Source organism: Pararge aegeria, chromosome 19, assembly GCF_905163445.1.
Source record: "Pararge aegeria chromosome 19, ilParAegt1.1, whole genome shotgun sequence".
NCBI lineage: Eukaryota > Metazoa > Arthropoda > Insecta > Lepidoptera > Nymphalidae > Pararge > Pararge aegeria.
The window spans coordinates 17,013,335-17,033,102 of NC_053198.1; the positions used below are offsets into that span (position 1 = coordinate 17,013,335).

Consider the following 19,768-nt stretch of genomic DNA (forward strand, 5'->3'; position numbering starts at 1 on the left):
TTAGAAAAAACAAGCAAATAGCAATCAATTGTGATAGCTGACATGGTGTTAACAAGGATGCCTAACGGCAACTATTATAGCAGAGAAAAAACAGCAGACATACAATGATTGGTAATGTTAAAAAAAATTTAAATATTTTATATTAATTTGAATATAAAGGGGTTTCTTTTTTGATTTTCGAATTTTTTTAACAAGGCAACTAAAACGTGAAGCTTACTAAGCTTTACTTTTAAAAATACATCAATCCAGTGTTATGCATGTACCGTGTACAAGCTCCATTATTTCCTGCTATGAGATGTGCCCAAAGACATTGACATAAATAAATAAATATACTACTACAATACACACATCGCAATCTAGCTCCAAAATAAGCGTTAGCTTGTGTTATGGGTACTAAGATAACTGATGAATAATATACATAAATACTTATAATATATATATAAACACCCAGCCACTGAAAATCATTCATGTTCATCACACTAACTTTTTCCAGTTGTGGGAATCGAACCCACGGCCTTGGACTTAGAAAGCAGGGTCGCTGCCCACTGCGCCAATCGGCTGTCTAACATTTATACATGGCAACAAGCTGGGCAGCTCAACTCATTCATTTCACTTTTTGAGAGTTAGGCTCTTACGTCGAATGCGTTTTGAAATTTTATCCACAAAAGGTAAATAAAAATCAACTCACCCTAACGAATTGTGATAGTATATTTGGAGGAACGGGTTTGTCTTTTTTTAGTAAATGGCATATCAGGTATCCTATTCCCCGAATACCATTACAAACGATAGGTATTTTATCACTGCTCAAGTATCCTAACAAGGCTTTATCAATTTTCTCTTCGAAATGATCCTGGTATATTTGATCCGGGGTTTCTTTTAACGCAACGAATAGAGCGCACGAGCGTCCATGGGTCAGTAACCAGTCTTCGTTTGCTTGTGTGGACTGTGACGTGGGGTTCCCGCTGCCAGTACATGGTGCAGTAGCGCTGCGTCTCTGTGCGCCGTCGGCAGACAGTGTAGTAGAGCCCCGAGGCACCCGCCGGCTCCGCTCCGAGGCGGATCTTCCGGGTGCGCGAGCAAGGCTGGGCACGTTAACATGGCTAGGACTGTGAGGGCGAGCTGTTCTGACATCTTGTCTCCTCCATTTGTTATTACACTTCGCAATGCTTGCAGCATTGTTTCTAGAAAAAAAAAACCATTCATCATCTTAAGCATCTTATTTTATTTGTTAAATTTGATGTAAATCGGTTTTAGTAAAAACGTATGATACATATTGACCAGAATTTCATAAAGACAAAGTAATGGGCAAAATAGAAATACATTATTTAATACATAAGATGGCTCCTTTTATCATTTTTAAAACTAATAATTCGATTTAGAAGAAAGATCTAGGCAGTAAAAATATCAAATTGGGTAAAGATAAGACAAAAGTTCCAACGCCAAGAAAGTCAATCCTTCATATCATTAAAACTTTAAATACCTTTGACACTCAAGTCATCTGCATTTTTGACTCCATTGTGAACTTCAAGGAACAGGGGGTCAGCACGCGTGTGGATGAGGACGAGTTGTGAGAGCGCGAGGCCAGCTTTGATGCGGACGGGGCGGTTGGCATCGCTGAGGCCTTTGACGAATGTGGTCTGGAGTTGCGGCAGGAACTGTTTGAGCATCACTCCAACCTGGAACCAAATGAGTGATGCATAAATTAACAATCATCTATTGAAATAGACTAAAAGCCCCAAGGAGAGGCTCGACTAACCAACAACTTAGGATAGGAACAACATGGACAACTAAGTATGGACATGATTCTGTATTAAAGTTATTAGAAATTCCCATGGAGGTTGTAGTTTAAATTATTGCTCAAACGTCAAGACGAAGACATACCTTTGACAGGAGTAAAGCCAGTGTCTCCAAAACTGCAGCTTTGACGCTCGAGTTAAACCTGTCTCCGAGGATTCTGATCAGTGGCCCGGTGATGTGAACCACGGACGGTTGTATGGCGGCCGCGGTCGTCAGTTTGATAATTTCGCCCAACATGAGCGCTGCGTTCTCTTTCTCTTCCGGTAGACCGTTGAGAATAGCTTCTCGGAACAATGGCAGAATTGGTGCGATGCCCTGCAGCAAAAATAAAATACACAAATAAAATAAAGAAGAAAAGGTACAATAGGCGGCCTTATCACTTAAAAGCGATCTCTGCCAGCCTACCAGGCAACCTACAGGTTTAGGGTGTACACAAAATAATACCTAAATAATAAACATTAATTACTAAAATAAATAAATAATAATAATAAACAAAATAAAATATATTTCCTTCATATACATACTCATTATAATATAAAAAATATAATAGAATATTATATTTTTTATATTATAATGAGTATGTATAATATAATTTATATATTGTTCCAAAATAGTGTTCACGAGTAGTACCTTAGGTAAGCAAAATCCTGGCAACGGTTCGCCCTTGAGATCTGCAGCCGCGTACCGCACCGCCTGCCTCACTTCCTGGTGAGCGCCGACAGCGCCTCCCGCGCCGTCGGCAGCAGCAAGCCGCACAGCAGCGCGCCCGCCTCGCCGCCGCCCGTGCGCTCGCAGTCCATCAGCGTGTCGATTATGCTGCAAGCGACAATATCTGTAACGGCTTTTATTATTCATGCAACCGGCCGCTTGGCGACCATTACGCTAATAATGAATTATAATGAGAGGGTAGGCCCTTCTCCTTCCTGATGTTCGTTTCCTTTAGCCATGAGACAAAAAATCTGCACGTTTAAAGAAAAGCTACTTTTTTATGTGAAACTATATAGGCAATGTTTAAACCTGATTGTTTGTGTGGCCGTGGCGACCCTTCGCCACGCTATATGATGGAATATTTGTACTAAACGTAGTCTTTAGGTAATAGCGTGTCAGACATGGCGCCGCGATGCCATGAGCATACATTTTGTGTATATGAAGAAAATAAATGTTTATTTAATAAACTGTCATCATTTTCTGCAAATAATTGGTAATATTGTATTTTTTTTAAATGACATATTTAGTTCCTGTCATAATCTGTACTTCTGTGGCTATTACTTGTACCAAATAATTGCGATGTTTCACATTTGCCAGGCGTCCCGTGCGGGCTCACATATTTGGAGCTAAGCTATGGCACGCACCAGCGGACGCCCGCCGCTGCCCGTCAGCACCGGCACGAGGTACGGCAGCACCGCGCGGGACTCGATGGCCATCACCCGCGACAGTTGCCAGACTTGCAAACGAGCTCGCTGAGAGATTCATCTCAGGAAATCAGAAGGCCCATAGAAGAAAGAGGTACAGATGAGCTAGAGTAACCGAGTGAAACTTCCTCGCAAAGTCTCTATATTTATGAAATATTATTACTATTCGTAAAAAAATATCCACATTTACAGGAGGGGTGGGCCACAAAATAGACTGGGTGCCGTCGAGGGGCTTTTTTTTGGCTTAACATTTACAAGGTTCAGGTGGTTGTTTACCGATTGGATGCTGGGTGGCGCTAGCTAAAGCTTCTGAGGCGCTCGCTACAATGTTTCTATGCTTAATCATCCACCAATAACGCGCTCTTTTTGACTCTGACATCGCACACTACGAACGCATTACTTTACTTAAACATTTATATCATTGAAGACGACAACTTAAGCATCCGAGTGTTCTCTTATGTTCAAAGGCGTTGGATTGTGGCGTACCACACATATTTAATAAATATTCTACGACAATACACACATCGCCATCTAACCCCAAAGTAAGCGTAGCTTGTGTTATGGGTACTAAGATAGCTATTGAATATTTTTATGAATATAATACATAAATACTTATAATATACATATAAACACCCAGCCACTGAAATACATTCGTGCTCATCACACAAACATTTTCCAGTTGTGGGAATCGAACCCACAGCCTTGGACTCAGAAAGCAGGGTCGCTGCAAACTGCGCCAATCGGCCGTCAAATTATATTTTTTTATATTTAATTTTTTGTGGATAACTTTTTACACGATAAATAAGCAGTTACCGATGAGATCGATTAGCAGGCGGAACATCTGGTCGATGGGGAACAGCTGTGGGTGCAGCTGGTCGGGCGCGAACAAGTCCTGCGTTTGTCCGCGCAGCGCCGCGTGCTGCGATATGACGGCCAGCCCGTTCACCATCATCGCCTCGTTGCCGCGCGCCGTGCTGCTCGTTAATCCTGCAAGGTTATTGTACTTCTTACGCGGTAATCAAAGGATGACAACAATTGATTTCATTAATATCATGTGAAGCGTATTTAACGTACACCCGATCGAATATGTAAAAGAAGTTAGAAAATCTTACACTTGGGCCCCTGTTAGGTCCCTTACTATCCGAATTAAAATTACAAATGCGGAAGTGTGTTTGTCCTTCCTTCACGCCCGATCTAAGCAACCAGTAGCGTTATTACAAAATTATCCTAGAAAAAAAAAAGAATCCCACGGGAAATGGGAAAAACCGTTATAAACGGCTAGTAAATTCATAAGTATGCATAAAATGTAAGGTGTAAAGTGACAATGATTTTGTCTAGGGTTTATTTTTATTTGTACCCACTACGATTGACGCTCGTAAACGACTCTACAATTGCTTACATTTTAAGCTAAGGGTAAAGAAGTCCGGTCTCTCCAGTCGGACAGCTCAGTTACAAAGAGCCATTGCTGAAAAGTTACCTTGTTTGAGCAATGGGAACACGTAGCAGAACCCTGGCGCAGTGAGATGGCTCACCCTGTGCGGGTTGTCACCGGCGTCCTTGCCGACGGTGGCGGTCTCGGCGTACACCAAGTTGATGGTGCGAATGGTCGCCTTTGTTAGGTCTTCCTCCTCCCAGCTGGATTCCAGGTCACATTGCGGCTTGGACAACCTGCACCATACAATGGGGTTATTTATTGACGCATTATCAGACCTTAATAATGTTTTAAGAGACTATCTTATGGGTGGGATTTCGGCTTCACTTTCGGGGGACTAATTTGACCCCTAACACGCAACTCTAACTTTTCCAAGGCATATGTGTTTTGAGAATTAAATATGACTAGCTTTAACTGTGAAGTAAAACATCGTGAGGAAACATGCATGCCTCAAAGTGTTCCATAATGATCTAGAAGATGTGTGAAGATCACCAATCCGCACTTGGCCAGCGTGGTGGACTAAGGCCTAAATCTTTCTAACTTTGAAAATAGACGCGTGCGCTGTAGTGGCCTGATAATTATCATCATCAAGATGATTTATCATCATCATATAGATATTTAATCATCACGCGATGTGCATGTACATAATACACATGCATGCTTATACATAATTGCTATGCCGATCAGTAGCGCAATTCATTTTTTTCGTTAGTGAGTTTAAAAGTAGGTTACAATTGGGTTGGCAAGTTGGCCTATTGATTGAAACCGCAGTAGCACGCACCGGAGCGTCGTCCTCGCCACGTGGTCGGCCAGTAGCGGGTGGTGCGGCATGAGCGCCAACCGCAGCCGCATGAACGCGGGCGCGACGCGCGGCGCGGCCAGCGGCGACCGCAGCGCGGCCAGCGGCGACCGCAGCGCGGTCAGCAAGGTGTGCGAAGCTAACCACTTGTGAGGTAAGAATTAATTTAATCAATACTTGCTCAATTCTAGACTAGTTCGGGCCACTCCGAACACACACTGCATCGTCAGCAGATTACACAATGGTCGTGCCACTCGACGCGTGGTCAATATCATTATATCATTTAAATATCATTATAAATGGAAATTCAGCCCATCAGCAATCTCCCTTATTTATCATCACACCACAACACTCGTAACAAACATCCTTTTGGTCCTTCGAGCCGGATATGGATACGACCTATCGGTTTAGTTTTTGGCGCAATAGTGAGTAGCGACCCGTACCGTTTAAAGGCTAGGCGTAATACAAACCTCTTTAATCTTGCCCTCCTTGCGTCGCTTCTCGTCGATCTCGCGCCGGAGCTGCAACTCCTCCAGCTGCTCCTTGTAGCTGTACGCCTTGCTCTCGCGCTTCAAATTCATCTCCTTGTTCTCCTCGATGCTGCGACAAACAACACTTCGAGATAAGGCATGCAAACCTTCAAAAAATCCCCCCCCCCCCCCCCCCCCACACTACTATTATAGATAGATAACCTTTCATCACCATCATTAGGTTAAAGATACATATACAATGCTGTATCAACATGCCGCTAAGCAACACTGTTGCAATGTTGTGTTCCGGTCTGATCTCTAAAATTGATGGACACATGACGGCATGTTGCAGGACGTGCTCCTTGCATGCCCTGTGAAGTGTCGCTCTGTTTAGAGGCGACGGTTTTCCACTTGCCATCAGCACGCCTATTATGGGCAGGAGACAATTATCTCCCACAGCTTTATATACTCTCAGAGCACTGTGGAAATAATATCCAAATAACATGTGTTTAATAATAAACGGGGGTAAACTTTTCCTATACCCCCGTGCTTTAGTAGGTGGACCCCTTAATAATAATTTTATTTTTGTTTCCTGCCTGTGCTAGCCCTGCAGGTGGTCATTGCATGATCTGCATGATCTGTCAATTATTAATAAAATGGTCTGTCAATCTATATATATAAAAGAGAAAGTGTGTGGGTATGTTCCGTATAGGCTCCGAAACGGCTGGACCGATTTCAATCAAACTTTCAGGGAATCTCCGGATTGACCTGGCGAGTAATCCTGTAAAGTTTGGTGACGATCGGAGCACACCTCTACATTTTTGAACTGTGAAATACAGCTTTTATTTAGTATGATGATATTCTATTGTTGGGTGTACATAGGTGTATAGAAGAGAATGAATACGGAGAGAAATAAATGTTTTAATATATTATGAGACTTAAATAAAAAAAATCATGATGTAAGTTTATTGTTTAAATAAAACAAAGCAAAATCTAGCCGCCGAAGCGGGCTGGGTGCGCTAGTTACAATAAATAAAATAAATGTAATAAGTATACTAAATGATATTGAAACAGCTCTACTACTGCTAGAGAGGTGTGCACGCTTACCCGGGCACCACGCTCGGCCGGCCGGCCCGCAGCGCACCAGCGTCGCCACCACGAGGCGCGCCGTCTGGAACCACAACGCTCTGGTTACAAACATCCCTACTCATAAATGTCAATGTAAGTTTGTTTGTTACGCTTTCACGCTACTCAACCGATCCTCATGAAACTTAGGTTTAGGTTAGGTTTAAAGACATATTTTCCCATAAAAAGACCCAAGTCACTAACATAGGAAACTTGATTTTCTATAATAAATTAATACACTTCACCATTAGTTTAAACTAAATTCAATTTTACTATTATCTACTCATTCAATGTATTCGTCATTAAATTTATTTGTATTACTTAATATATAAGAAGCTAATTTAGTTTTGAATACATTGAATAAGTTTACATTTTTTATAGTTTTAGTTATTTTATTTAAAATTGTTGGTTATTCTATTATAAAATTTGACGGAGGTCAGGGATTTTATATCATAATTTGTTCTAGTTCTAGGTGGGGTAAAGAAACTGGCTCGACGAGTTTTATTTTTCTTTTTTGTGAAAGTGATATTAGTGTGGATTGTTTTGTTTATTGATTTTCTAACTTTGTACACATATTCTTGAAAGTGTTAGAAGTATTATAGGATACTTTTTATCCCGACATTAAGCTCGGTTCCTTTGGGAGAGGGAATGAAAGTGTTTGACGATTTTCCACAATAACTCCGACAAATTATAACCGATTTAAATAATTATTTTTGTACTATATAGGTTATAATATGTGTTTAATTTCGCCCAAACTTTGTGTAGATCTGAATGTGGTTGGAGATAGAGGTCAGCGTTCAGCAGCGAACCCCTCATTTAAGGCTTAGCGATACTGAATACTAATTTTTTTTTAGGACTACAAATAAATTGAACGCCACATCAAAAAACAAAATCAAACGCAGACGAAGTCGCGGGCAACAGCTAGTAAATAAGTAAATATACTACGAAAATACACACATCGCCATCTAGCCCCAAAGTATGCGATGCTGATGAATATTTTTTTTATTATTATAATACACATAAATTCTTATAATATACAGATAAGCACCCAGGCACTGAAAATCATTCACACAAACATTTTCAAGTTGTGGGAATCGAAGCCACAACCTTGGACTCAGAAAGCAGGGTCGGAGTTAATCTCGAATTAAAACCTTCTTTTGGTAATCTTATGGCTTCGCGTCACCGATGACCTTGACATGCTTGTGACGCGTAGCGTTAAACTAGAGGCCTTTGTTAGTGTACCATTACCAACGAAAAAATCGTATACCATTGCCAACGAAAAAATCGTATACCATTACCAACGAAAAAATCGCCTGAATTAAAAGAAGATATTTTTTTTTTTTATATAATCTTAATTCAAATATGAAAATTGAAAAATATGATTATACAAAAACAAAACACAACAACAACAAGTTAGGTTATATAAGTTGCCTACTGAAAATCGATTTGTGAAAACGTGCATGATACATTATAATTACTCGACTGTATTTATACAATATCTCTCAGTCGGTAGACGGCAGTAGATTATTATGTTAGTCTATAATCGGAATATGCTATGCACTCTAAATAGCTACAGCAATAGGTAGCTAGCTCGCTTACGTCTTACAAGAAGTCAAAGAGCTAAAGCTACAAAAAAAAGGCATTGTACGGCGATGTACTGCTGCTTTAGCTGGGTGAGATATCTGTTCACGAGGCGGCCAGCATCCAGGCCTAGGTAGGCGACCAACTTCATCCAGGAGTTGTTGTTCATGGCCTCTACTAAGGGATTGTGGGTAGATGGTAGAGCCTTCAAGGCTAATCTCTCAGCGTCCTCCACTTTGTAACCTACAAGTGCAGTGTTCAGCAGTCATTAATTGGTTGGAAGGCAGTTTATTTAGGACCTTGCTTCTCTTTTCTGTATCTCTAGTCCCTACATGGATAAAAATGAGAAAAATGATTCTTAAAAAAAAATTTAGGACTTACGATACCAAATTCCAAATTTGACGACCTCCAGGCGGAACGACGAGCGGCCCGGGTCCGATTCACGCCAGAGACAATTTGGGAATTTATTATTTCAGAATTTGCCTTGGCTTGTTACCACCCTACCGACAAAGACGAGCCGCAAAGCGATTTAGTGTTCCGGTACGTTGCCGCGTGGAAACCGATTAGGGGCTAACCTGTTAGGGACTACCATACTCCCCTAACAGGTTAGCCCGCTACCATCTTAGACTGCATCATGTAGCACTACCAGGTGAGATTGCAGTCAAGGGCTAACTTGTATTGGAATAATAAAAAAAAAAACAAAAATAGGTTTGTAATAGTTTACTTTGAAGAGGGAATAACAAAAATGCGTTTAAGATCTATCACATAGAAGCATTGTTCCGAGATTAAAAGCGAGATTTTAATCTAGGTGTAGTTTTGTTAAGGGCTGAGTTCACAATCTGCGCCTACGATTGCGAAATTGCCAAAAAAATTTGAAATAAATGCTTGCTAAAAAATTAGACCAGAAGCAAAAGAAAAAGCAATACATTATAGACCATAAACAATTCAAAACATTAATTGACTACTAAACTAATAAAATCATGGAGTTTAACGAACTAATAACGATACACAAATATCAATTTTGATACACAACTAAAGGTGATATTTTATATCAAAAGCAACACCTTTGAGAAATAATTTCCAGAGGTTTTTTTTATGTAAACAAAAGTGTCTCACCTTTATATGAACAGAGAGCTTGAACGCAATCCAAAATCATCTTTCCCGTTACATCCACTTTGTCTTCAGGAGGGGTCTTCTCTTTCACAGTGAATTTGAAAAAGGAAGGATTCCTTCCTCCAACACTTCATTCAACTTTTGCACTAAGTTTCTCGCTAATATGGCTCGATCTTCTCTGGCAAGTAACGCTTTCACTTCCTCTATGCCAGCAGTCCGGACCGACTTCGCAGGAGACAGAAGAACTAGTATAAATGCCTTCAACACAGGTGAATTTTTGTCAGTGGCAACACTCTCGTACTTTTCCAAAACGGTTCTGCATAACGACCCGACCTGTGTTAGGACTATAAAGGGGTAAATGATATAGTGCAACCTTAACAGCAAATGAACAAAGAACTAAAGTTTTTAAACATTTCCAATTTAATTCACTAATCCAGCCATTTTAATAGACAACCTTTGTTATCTATGATTATATTTCAGATTTTACGTGTCGTTAGATGGTATTTTTTTGAAAGAATTTTACTTTTTCGTTTCACACTTAGCAAATATGACCCTGCTACCCAAAACGGTTCAGTGACCAAATTTGTGTAAAGTTATTAAAAAGTGGGGTATCTGGAAAAAAAAGTAGCATAAGGTTTTTTTGTTTAAATTTGGTTTTTCACGCCAGTTACGAGTACCATTATTTCGCCATAGGATTATTCATACTGTTAAAAGGTTTCAAAAGTTGTCTATTGAAATAGTTATTTGTTAGTTAACATCAAACTAAAATGAAATTTTGTAGGAACAAGCAGCAATATAAAACCAAATTAATTTGATTAGTATGTGCAATGTGACCTAATTATATTTAGAAAATGTTATGCATTAAACAAGTAGTCTGCCCACTACAGAGGACCATGAACATAAAGTTTATTGACACTTTTGTCTTATCCTGAGTTGCGTTCATTGATGTGACGCGCATGTTGTATGCGTTTGAGTATTCCAATACCAGTTCTAAAATGGTTCGAAGACACGGATAGGTACATTTATTTCCATATTCATTATTTATTTCAAGTTGGCCTAAATATAAATACAATAAGAAAACACGTAATAATAATTACAAACAAACATTAATAATTACAAAAAATATAAGCCGTCTAACTGTTCACTTATGGGCATGTAACCCAAAATGCTGGCGCTAAATAAGCGCCAGCTCTTGGGTCACCAGACGTCAAACCAATTTTTGGGACACGATAATAAAATTTTTCGTGTCCAAAGACTAAATAAATAATAAGTTATTTGGGTGGTTTAGTTTATGTTGAGAATAGTATGTTGAGAATAGTGTTACGTTGAATTTGGTTCACACTTTCACTTTTTACATAAGACTTTACGTAAACATTATATAAATTGTAGAATGGTGATGCCATTTTATACACAAAAAAAGGTAAGAAATAAAGGGCTAAACTTCTCTACACTTGTCCGCCACTGTCGACCGCCACTAGTGTTGTTTATATTTATCATGTACCGTACATTGTTTGTTTAGAATACGAAATGAAAATTCTTTCACTGCCAAAAATCAACGTTTTCGGGAATGGCTAAATATTACCTAATTAACCCTTGCTAATGTTATAAAATCTAACTTTTTCTAAACCGAGTATCAGTTGAGTAAAAGTTTCCTGTTTTTTAAAATTCAGTCAAAATGACATCTACTCGTATTTAACTTGTATGTAAATTTGTTGAAATCTGTGAAAAAATGTATACGGCGTACTTTATAATAGTTACGTTAATCTTCGTACACCACACCACACAGATCATCTAAAGTAAGCTATAATCAATTTATATTTGAAATTTTAATTTATGTACACAAAAATATATCAAAACTTAAAAAGAAAGTGGACTGTAAAAGTATTAATATCAGAAGTAAAAATAACCTTGTAGTGCAGTTTACTAGGCTGCATAAACTTCATTAGCAATTCAAGGGTAATTGTATATCATTTTATAACAAATTACCAGATGAAATCCTTAAGATGTCTCTCAACGAGTTCAAAGTTTATAAAAAACGTAAGCTTATACAAAAATCCTATTATAATATTAAGAATTACATGTACGGTAAAAAAAACTTGGGTATGAATTCATAGCGAAACAGTTCATAACAAAAACGAACCTGGCTAAGTTTGTTGTGGGCTCTTCTTAGACCAGGGCGCGTTTGGAACCCTCCTAGTTTTAAGTTAACGAATGCAGTTATCACCATCACTTAACATTAGTGTTATATGTATGAACGCTTCATAAGTGCCTGCGATAAAGTCTACACATGAATAAAACATTTTTGAATTTGCTATATTTTCTAAGTTAACAATGTGCGATGTCAAATCAACGATTCCATTAATTCTGAGATGCAATCTCAGAACTAAGGTAATTAACTCTTGTAATTTTTTGCTTGCTTTTATCAAATGTACCTGTATGTATAGTCTCTGATTACTAGTCCTGTGTAGTGCACACTAACTTGATTTAAAAAAAAATGATAGGTACCGTCATCGGGTGCCGCGGCGAGCACTCTGTCGTGAAGCAGCACATGCTTTTGATGGTGAGTGAGCGCCGTCCACGCAGTCCCACAAGTGGGCAGTTCTTGTTCTGTGTCCAGTTGCGCCAGCGCCGCCATCGCGCATATACCCTCGCTCACTATCAAATGCTGCGGGAGAGTAATGATAGCGGGATTAGGTACTTTTATTACGTTTCGCCATCCAATATTAAACATTATACATCTTTACAAACAATTACATTAGGAAAGGAAATTTGATAATTTCAAAATTTAGATACACGGAAATGATTTGAAAAGATTTATTTGTTATTTTAAAGAGTAAACAATAGATGGACTAAGCAGATGGCCCACCTGATGGTGAGTGAAAAACCATCGCCAAACGCAAACGCCAACCATGCTTGTGCAATTTTCATGAAAGTCATTAAATAAAAATGTTGGTCATAATTCATTTTGTCCAATGAGCACCCCATTTGTATGAGCTCACCTGCAACGGTTGCTGCGCGGCTTTGTCGGCCGCGGCCAGCAGCGGGCCCGCGGCGCAGAGCTCGCGATATTAACGAGGTGTACGCTATGCCAACTGTCTGCGTCGTGCTCTTGGCTGACAGACCTTTCTGCAAGCATTTTAGACCTTATTGCAGTGAAGTATATGATATATATAGATGTTACATAGAAACCGATTACCTGTTAGGTAGTATGGTAGTCCCCCAGGCGGAACGACGGCGTCCCGGGTCCGATTCACGCCAGAGGCAATTTGGGAATTTATTATTTGAGAATTTGCCGACAAAGACTTGCCGCAAAGCGATTTAGTGTTCCGGTACGTTGTCTAGTGGATACCGATTTGGGGTATGACTACCATACTCCCTAACAGGTTAGCCCGCTACCATATTAAGACTGCATCATCACCTACCACCAGGCAGTGGCGTGCACTTCATACATGCACGTAAGCACTGCCTACCCAAATTATGTTTTATAACACATATTAGAGAGGAAATTTTCCATTTTATGCCATATTCCTGCTTTATGCATATCCTGGTCGAAGGCCCTGTGCAGGCCATTGCCAACAGGTAAGATTGCAGTGAAGGGTTAACTTGTAGTGGAAAATAAAAAAAAGCTTCCTACCCAACCTACTCGCAGCAGCCAAGAAAAGATGACAGGGAAGAGAAGATATAGGATGCGACGATCCCACTGGCGAAATGGTCTTATAAGAAAATAACTGCTGGGACAATTTCGGGTTTGTCTGGTCTGGTGGAAGACAAGCGATAAAGCGTTCCAGTATGATTAGGCGTAAAAACCGTTGAGTTTTACACAACTGTACTGTCGTACCAGGTGAGCAGTCAAGGACTAACGTGTGGCGAAATGAATTAAAAAAAATAGACGGTGCAGATTACACTTACATGCGTATTGCGATAGTGAAACTAATTTTACCAAACATCTTACGCAGCAAAATTACAGACTTACTGTATTACATATATAATAATAATAAGGCACGTTAAAAATAATTCAATATCCCATATGTCCTTCCAGTATTTAAGTCTTGTAACATGTTATAAAGACCTTCGCTTCTGTGCACTTTCACAAAGCCACTTAGCATCAACAACACTTTCATTGAGTGCCTATGATCGTTTTAAATACTAAAATTGTAGTTCCTGCAGGATTACAGTGAATCCAAATTTCTGGTCTAGGAACATTATGGTGTTTGTATTCTAAAAAAGGCCTAAATGAACACTAAATGTATGACAGAGAAAAGCTTTTTATCACATTCAGATAAATCGGATAACATATTTAAATACATACCTTATATATCTGCAGGATTTTCTCGGGTAATGGAGTGTCCAGGCTTTGAATCCAACTGTTCAGAGCCTCTAAAGCAACGCATATTGTCCGTTCATGTGACTCGCTATCAAGCACACGGCCAGTCTGTGTAACGACTTCATCAAACAGTTTGAGCCTGTCCTCCGGCAACACTGCTAGCTCGCTTGCCGTTGTCGCTTCGCTGTGCCCACACCCTGGAAGTTATACACTTTATCAAATACAATCAATATTTTAATTACCACCAAGACTCATAACATTCTATAGGGTTAACAACTGAAAATACTTTACAAACACTTTTTTAAATTGTACAGTTTATAGATTGAGATTGCTTCGGATATACCACAAAAGCACCAATGGAATTCTGCGAACTTTTCCACGCATCATAAACGTGTTTTATAAGTTTAGCCATATTGTTCTGGATGAAGAAGGTTATCAACACTGTGACTCACGGGCAGCACGGCGATCTTGTCCTCGCTTGGTGAGCTTGCCGGCGGCGCCAGCAGCGTGCGCGCGGGCTCACTGCGTGTGCGCGGGCTCACTGCGTACGCGCGGGCTCACTGCGTGCGCGCGGGCTCACTGCGTGCGCGCGGGCTCACTGCGTGCGCGCGGGCTCACTGCGTGCGCGCGGGCTCACTGCGTGCGCGCGGGCTCACTGCGTGCGCGCGGGCTCACTGCGTGCGCGCGGGCTCACTGCGTGCGCGCGGGCTCACTGCGTGCGCGCGGGCTCACTGCGGACAAGTCGGAGAGCTATTTGTGACAGAGCTCGGACTGGTACTATCGCCATGCCTGCGTGGTCGCCAGAGTAATGATGGACGCAGGCAGTGGCGTGAATAGATGGTATGCACAGGGTATGCAGGTAATATAAAATGAAGAAAATATCCAGTATGAGTTGTAACAACTTAAGGATGGGCATTGTAAGAGTTTTAAAAAGCCTACCCTTAAGTGTTTGTAACTCTTACTGGAGATTTTCTTCATTTTATTCCATCTGTATACCCTCTATGCACGCCACTGGACACTGGACGGCATGTTGCAGGACGTGTTCCTTGCATGCCCTGTGAACTGTTGCCCTGTATATAGGCGATGTTGCCAAATATTCTTTTGATGTGTACATTAAATTAAAAACTTGTACACTGTAGTGAGACAAATACTGTGGGAACAGTTTGTTTTCCTGGGATGTTATTATATGGCTAAAAATCAAGTAGACTGGTGGCTTGGCTTGGCACTTGGCTAAGTTTGTTGTGGGCTCTTCTTAGACCAGGGCGCGTTTGGAACCCTCGTAGCTTTAGATTTAAGTTGGCGAACGAAGTTATCACCATCCCGTTACAATTATGTAAACAAATATGTATGAACGCTTCATAAGTGCCTGTGATAGGCCTACATGAATAAAGAAATTTTGAATTTGAATTTTGAATTTGCTTAGTAGTAGTAATTACACCCTAGTAAAGTGAGGACAGACAAACAAACAAGCGAACACTTTTGCTTATATAATATATAAATTAATTGAAAAATAATTTCAATAGAATAAAAAAGACCCACCAATCAGACTCTTGCCAATATCAATGGCTACACCATCCACATAAACATCCAAATTCTCAAGCACCACACCAACAGTCATTTTTGCCTGGAAATAAATGTAAGTAAATTAATTTGTTAGATTGATACAGCAACTGGATCTTATCTTTAATACATCATAAAGTTGCGCCAAATAATAAACTGCAGTAGCGAGGAATAGATGAATGGATGCTGCAAACATATTTAACTGGGATATAAGGTGGACCTCAAGTATAAGGTAAAATGACGGGTACATGTTTATCATTATCTAGTCTGTATCTCATAATGTGGACTGTAAAATATAGTCAACTAACATAAAGTTCTGCATAGGCAACATAGTATATAAATGTTTGCAAAAACAAATTCAGAATGAAAGATCAAAACGCTTGGGTATAAATCTTTTCAAAAACTACAGCAACACTAAAAATGTTTATTTTTAAAATATTTCAGAGCACATTATTATAAATCAAATCTATATATGCCATTCGCTTTCAATTATTCAGCTCAGCATAATAAACTGTTGTATTATAAACTTTTAAAATCACAAAATCAATCTTTATTGAACAAATAATACACTGATTTTTAACTGTGGTAATAATACTTGTATAGAGGTCTAAATAAGGCATCTACACCTGGTCTCAGTAGTTAGGGACCTTATTAGCCTAAGTAGTAAGTACCCAAATATGTCTTTATACTATACACTGTCACAACACTGTCTAGAACATATACATTTAGGTTGAGATCAAAGGCATATAATAACTATATCTCTTCTTTATTGATGTGCTATCAGGTTAGGATAGGGCTGACTTGCAGCAGGTGAAAACATCCCCAAAAATAATAACAGAATAAAAAAATCTAGTGAAATTCCAAACTTTCAGAAGGATTGCCTACTAAAGTAATACTTAAATAATGTATACTTGGTAAAATTAATATAATCTCGCTAAATGGCAAATTACTGTTGATCAATTAAAGAGATTTGCATACCTTATGTGCTGCGATAAGAGCTTCGTCACTAGTATTTTTGACATGGCGACAGTTTGCACAGAAACCAACACAGACTTGAGGGCCGGAGTCAGATGGTTGTGACAGCAACACATTCATCCATTTGGACAGCCTCTCACTACCCATTGCCCTCCATAAATTGTGCAACTAGAATATTAAAAAAGCACCACTAAAATCTATCACCTGATAATATTTTCTAGGTGTTCATCCAAGAAAAAATTATGAAAAGTTGAGAAACCTTTGTTTCTATCAACAAAGTTTATATTTAAGGTAAAATGGTGTGACAGATAACCAGGGTAATAGCAAAAAGTTATGCTCCTAGGCTCAAATAATAATTGATCAAAATATATTGACACATACATCTCAAGATTTAACACAAGTAGGTAACTACCAGTTCTTCTTCTTTAGAACAAGAACTAACAGTTACTTAAACTACAAACTGAAAGTACAAAATATGCTATGTGTCACTTACAAAATACACGATTATTTACAAATAACAGACAAGTCAATAAACTTTCCATAGCAATGAAGATCTTGACTAAATATTAAGACAAGCAAGTAAATTTTTGTAAAAAAATATTACCAATGAGTATCCCTTTTCATTTTTCTTCTTATCCCCATAAGCAGTGACAACTGCGAGCAGATTGGCCTGGGCCAATACTAGTGTGTTATAGTCCAGTGCATCCTCAGAGTCCTTTAGGGCTCCATCCACCAGTACTGTGCTCCAGCGCAGTGCATACAATCCTGTTTGACTAGTGTTTTTCCTTGGCAAACCAACAAAAGAAACCTTAGAATTGTTGCACGGTAACAAAGTAAGTTTTCAAATAAAACACAATTTCATAAAACTTCACAGGGAATTCCACAACAAAACTTACGATGGTGCAATATTCTTTAGTTGTTCAGAAACCTCGAGTAGTGCAGGCAACAGGCTTTTCAGAGTCCATTCTTTGTGCTGTGTTGACAGGTAGGCAAGTAAGCCTTTCACATAGGACTGAGAAGTGGAGTCTCGATACCGGTTTAGTGTCAATAACAACACTCTGCACACATACCGTACTGCTGGTTCACTTATACCTTTACAAATGCATTAAAACCATTATTATATACATATCTAATATATTTAAACAACAATTTTTGTATAAATAAAAATATATTTTATGTATCTCAGAAAGATAACGATGTAGTTTTGTATTTAGATAAAAGGTTTTGCTTTAAAGTTTATCTTAATAGGTGTACCCTGTAAATCTGCAATTTAACAGAAACATACTAAAAAGAACCCTGCATATAGGACAATTAAAAAGATAAAGTGTTGAAATAAGTTTAGCAAAAGAATTATCAGCAACAAAAATCTAATACAGGTATTGTTAAATCTACAGCAGTCATTACATGGTTCATAATTGTCATTGGTTTATCAGCTCTTTATAGAATATATTACAATTGCTTTCTTAGATTTCTACTACAGAAAATTAAGATATTGTGAGCGGTGACTTCATTGTGTTTCAATCAAGTCAGCAGACAAACAAGATAATTTCAAACTTTATCAAGCACAATGTTTGGCGAAAGTAGGGAGCAATATTCTTATGTAGGATTGACTCTGATAAAAGTTTTAAAAAATATTAGATAGAAATTTTTTATGATTGAAAAAGGTTATTAAAAAAAATTTAAGTAAATTAAGAAGATGTATTAAAAAACGTTACAAAGCAAGTACAAATCAATAGGCGTGCCGGTAAGTACAGACATGCGCAGTGGATCAAAATATTCCGGATCAATGCATGCACTTGCGATGGATGACATTCCCATACAAATATTCAATAAAATCAATACAGCTAGCCTGCCGGGCTAGCTGAAACTCCACACACTGACGGTTGTTTATTTGTTTATCTTTACACTGTTTCGCAGACCGCACTGACCTGGAGTTGATAAAACATTCCGAATTTCTTCAATTAGTTCACGTCTTCCTTTCAAACTTGCGGTCTGAATTTTAAATGGAATATCCTTCAATATCTTCAAGACCTGGCAATAAACGCATCTGGTTAATATTCGGCTACACCTTGTTATGATAAATCTTGTAATGGTTTTGAAATTACCTCAGAATCTGCCATTTTTCCGAATCATTCAGAATTTCAGAAAGAACGGCCTGCAAAAGCACACGTCTTGCTAGACACACATTACAGACTAAAAAAAAAAAAAAAAAAAATAGTCATACTGACAGCTGTCACAGCTCTCGGAAAGTTGGTGCTGTTGGAAATAATAATGTGCTTTTTCCAAGCTACTTGACACTGGCTAAGTACATTGTGCTGTTTAGGCACTAAGAAAAGCCATAAATCAAAAGAAGAAGAAGAAGAAGGAAATAATGATGAAGATCTAGTAATTATACTACTATGTACTGATCGTGTGGGTTTCTTTTTTCCATCCCAAAGGTGATTATATAAGTACCTTTATACAAGGTACGAAACGTAAAACGAACCATATTATTTAAAAAAATCCAAACAAACATTTATATTTTTGTAACACACAATTTATCAGCCGTTAGTACTGCCAATCAATTCACAAGTCAAGTTAAGATGAACGGTTAATACACAGACTAAAGACCCACATTAATTGTCTGTATTAAAAATAGAATTGGGCCTAAAATAAATCGTAAAAAAACTACAACTTACATTTTTCAATAGTATAAATAAAATCTTTGTATTTTAACCCAGTCCTTATATTGGATTTTTCCAATTTGTAAGTGAAGGTTAGGAAATATAAAATAATGCTTGTTTGAATCTGTGTCAGCGCGCCATTTATTTCCCACCGTGACGGCGTGTGGAGCTGAGGGTTTTCTGGATTTTATAACAAATAAGTACAGTGTTTTGTGTAATGACTAGGTTATTTTATGTTCATAAAGAAACAAGAAAGCTATTTTATCAATTGGATTTGTGAATTTCATTGTAGACTTATACTTCTATAATTAGCACTATGATAAAGATAAATTATTTAGAAAGCCAATGCCGTTTACGGAAACATGAAAGGTGGAATGGATATTTTTATACGCATTTCCCCCAAAAGTGTCGTAAATCTAAAATTTAAAAAAAAAGGACGGCTTCCAAATTTGAACTGTTTGAAACTGACATTTAGGTTTTTGAAAATGGATCAGAGGTTAATAAGCCTTATCGATGA

The 19,768-nt window shown here is 38.6% G+C and overlaps 1 pseudogene; it reads right to left on the minus strand.

Moving 5' to 3' along the window:
- Positions 1-513: 513 nt before the first annotated feature.
- On the minus strand, positions 514-18,768 carry LOC120632209 (annotated as a pseudogene).
- Between the last annotated feature and the right edge of the window lie 1,000 nt (positions 18,769-19,768).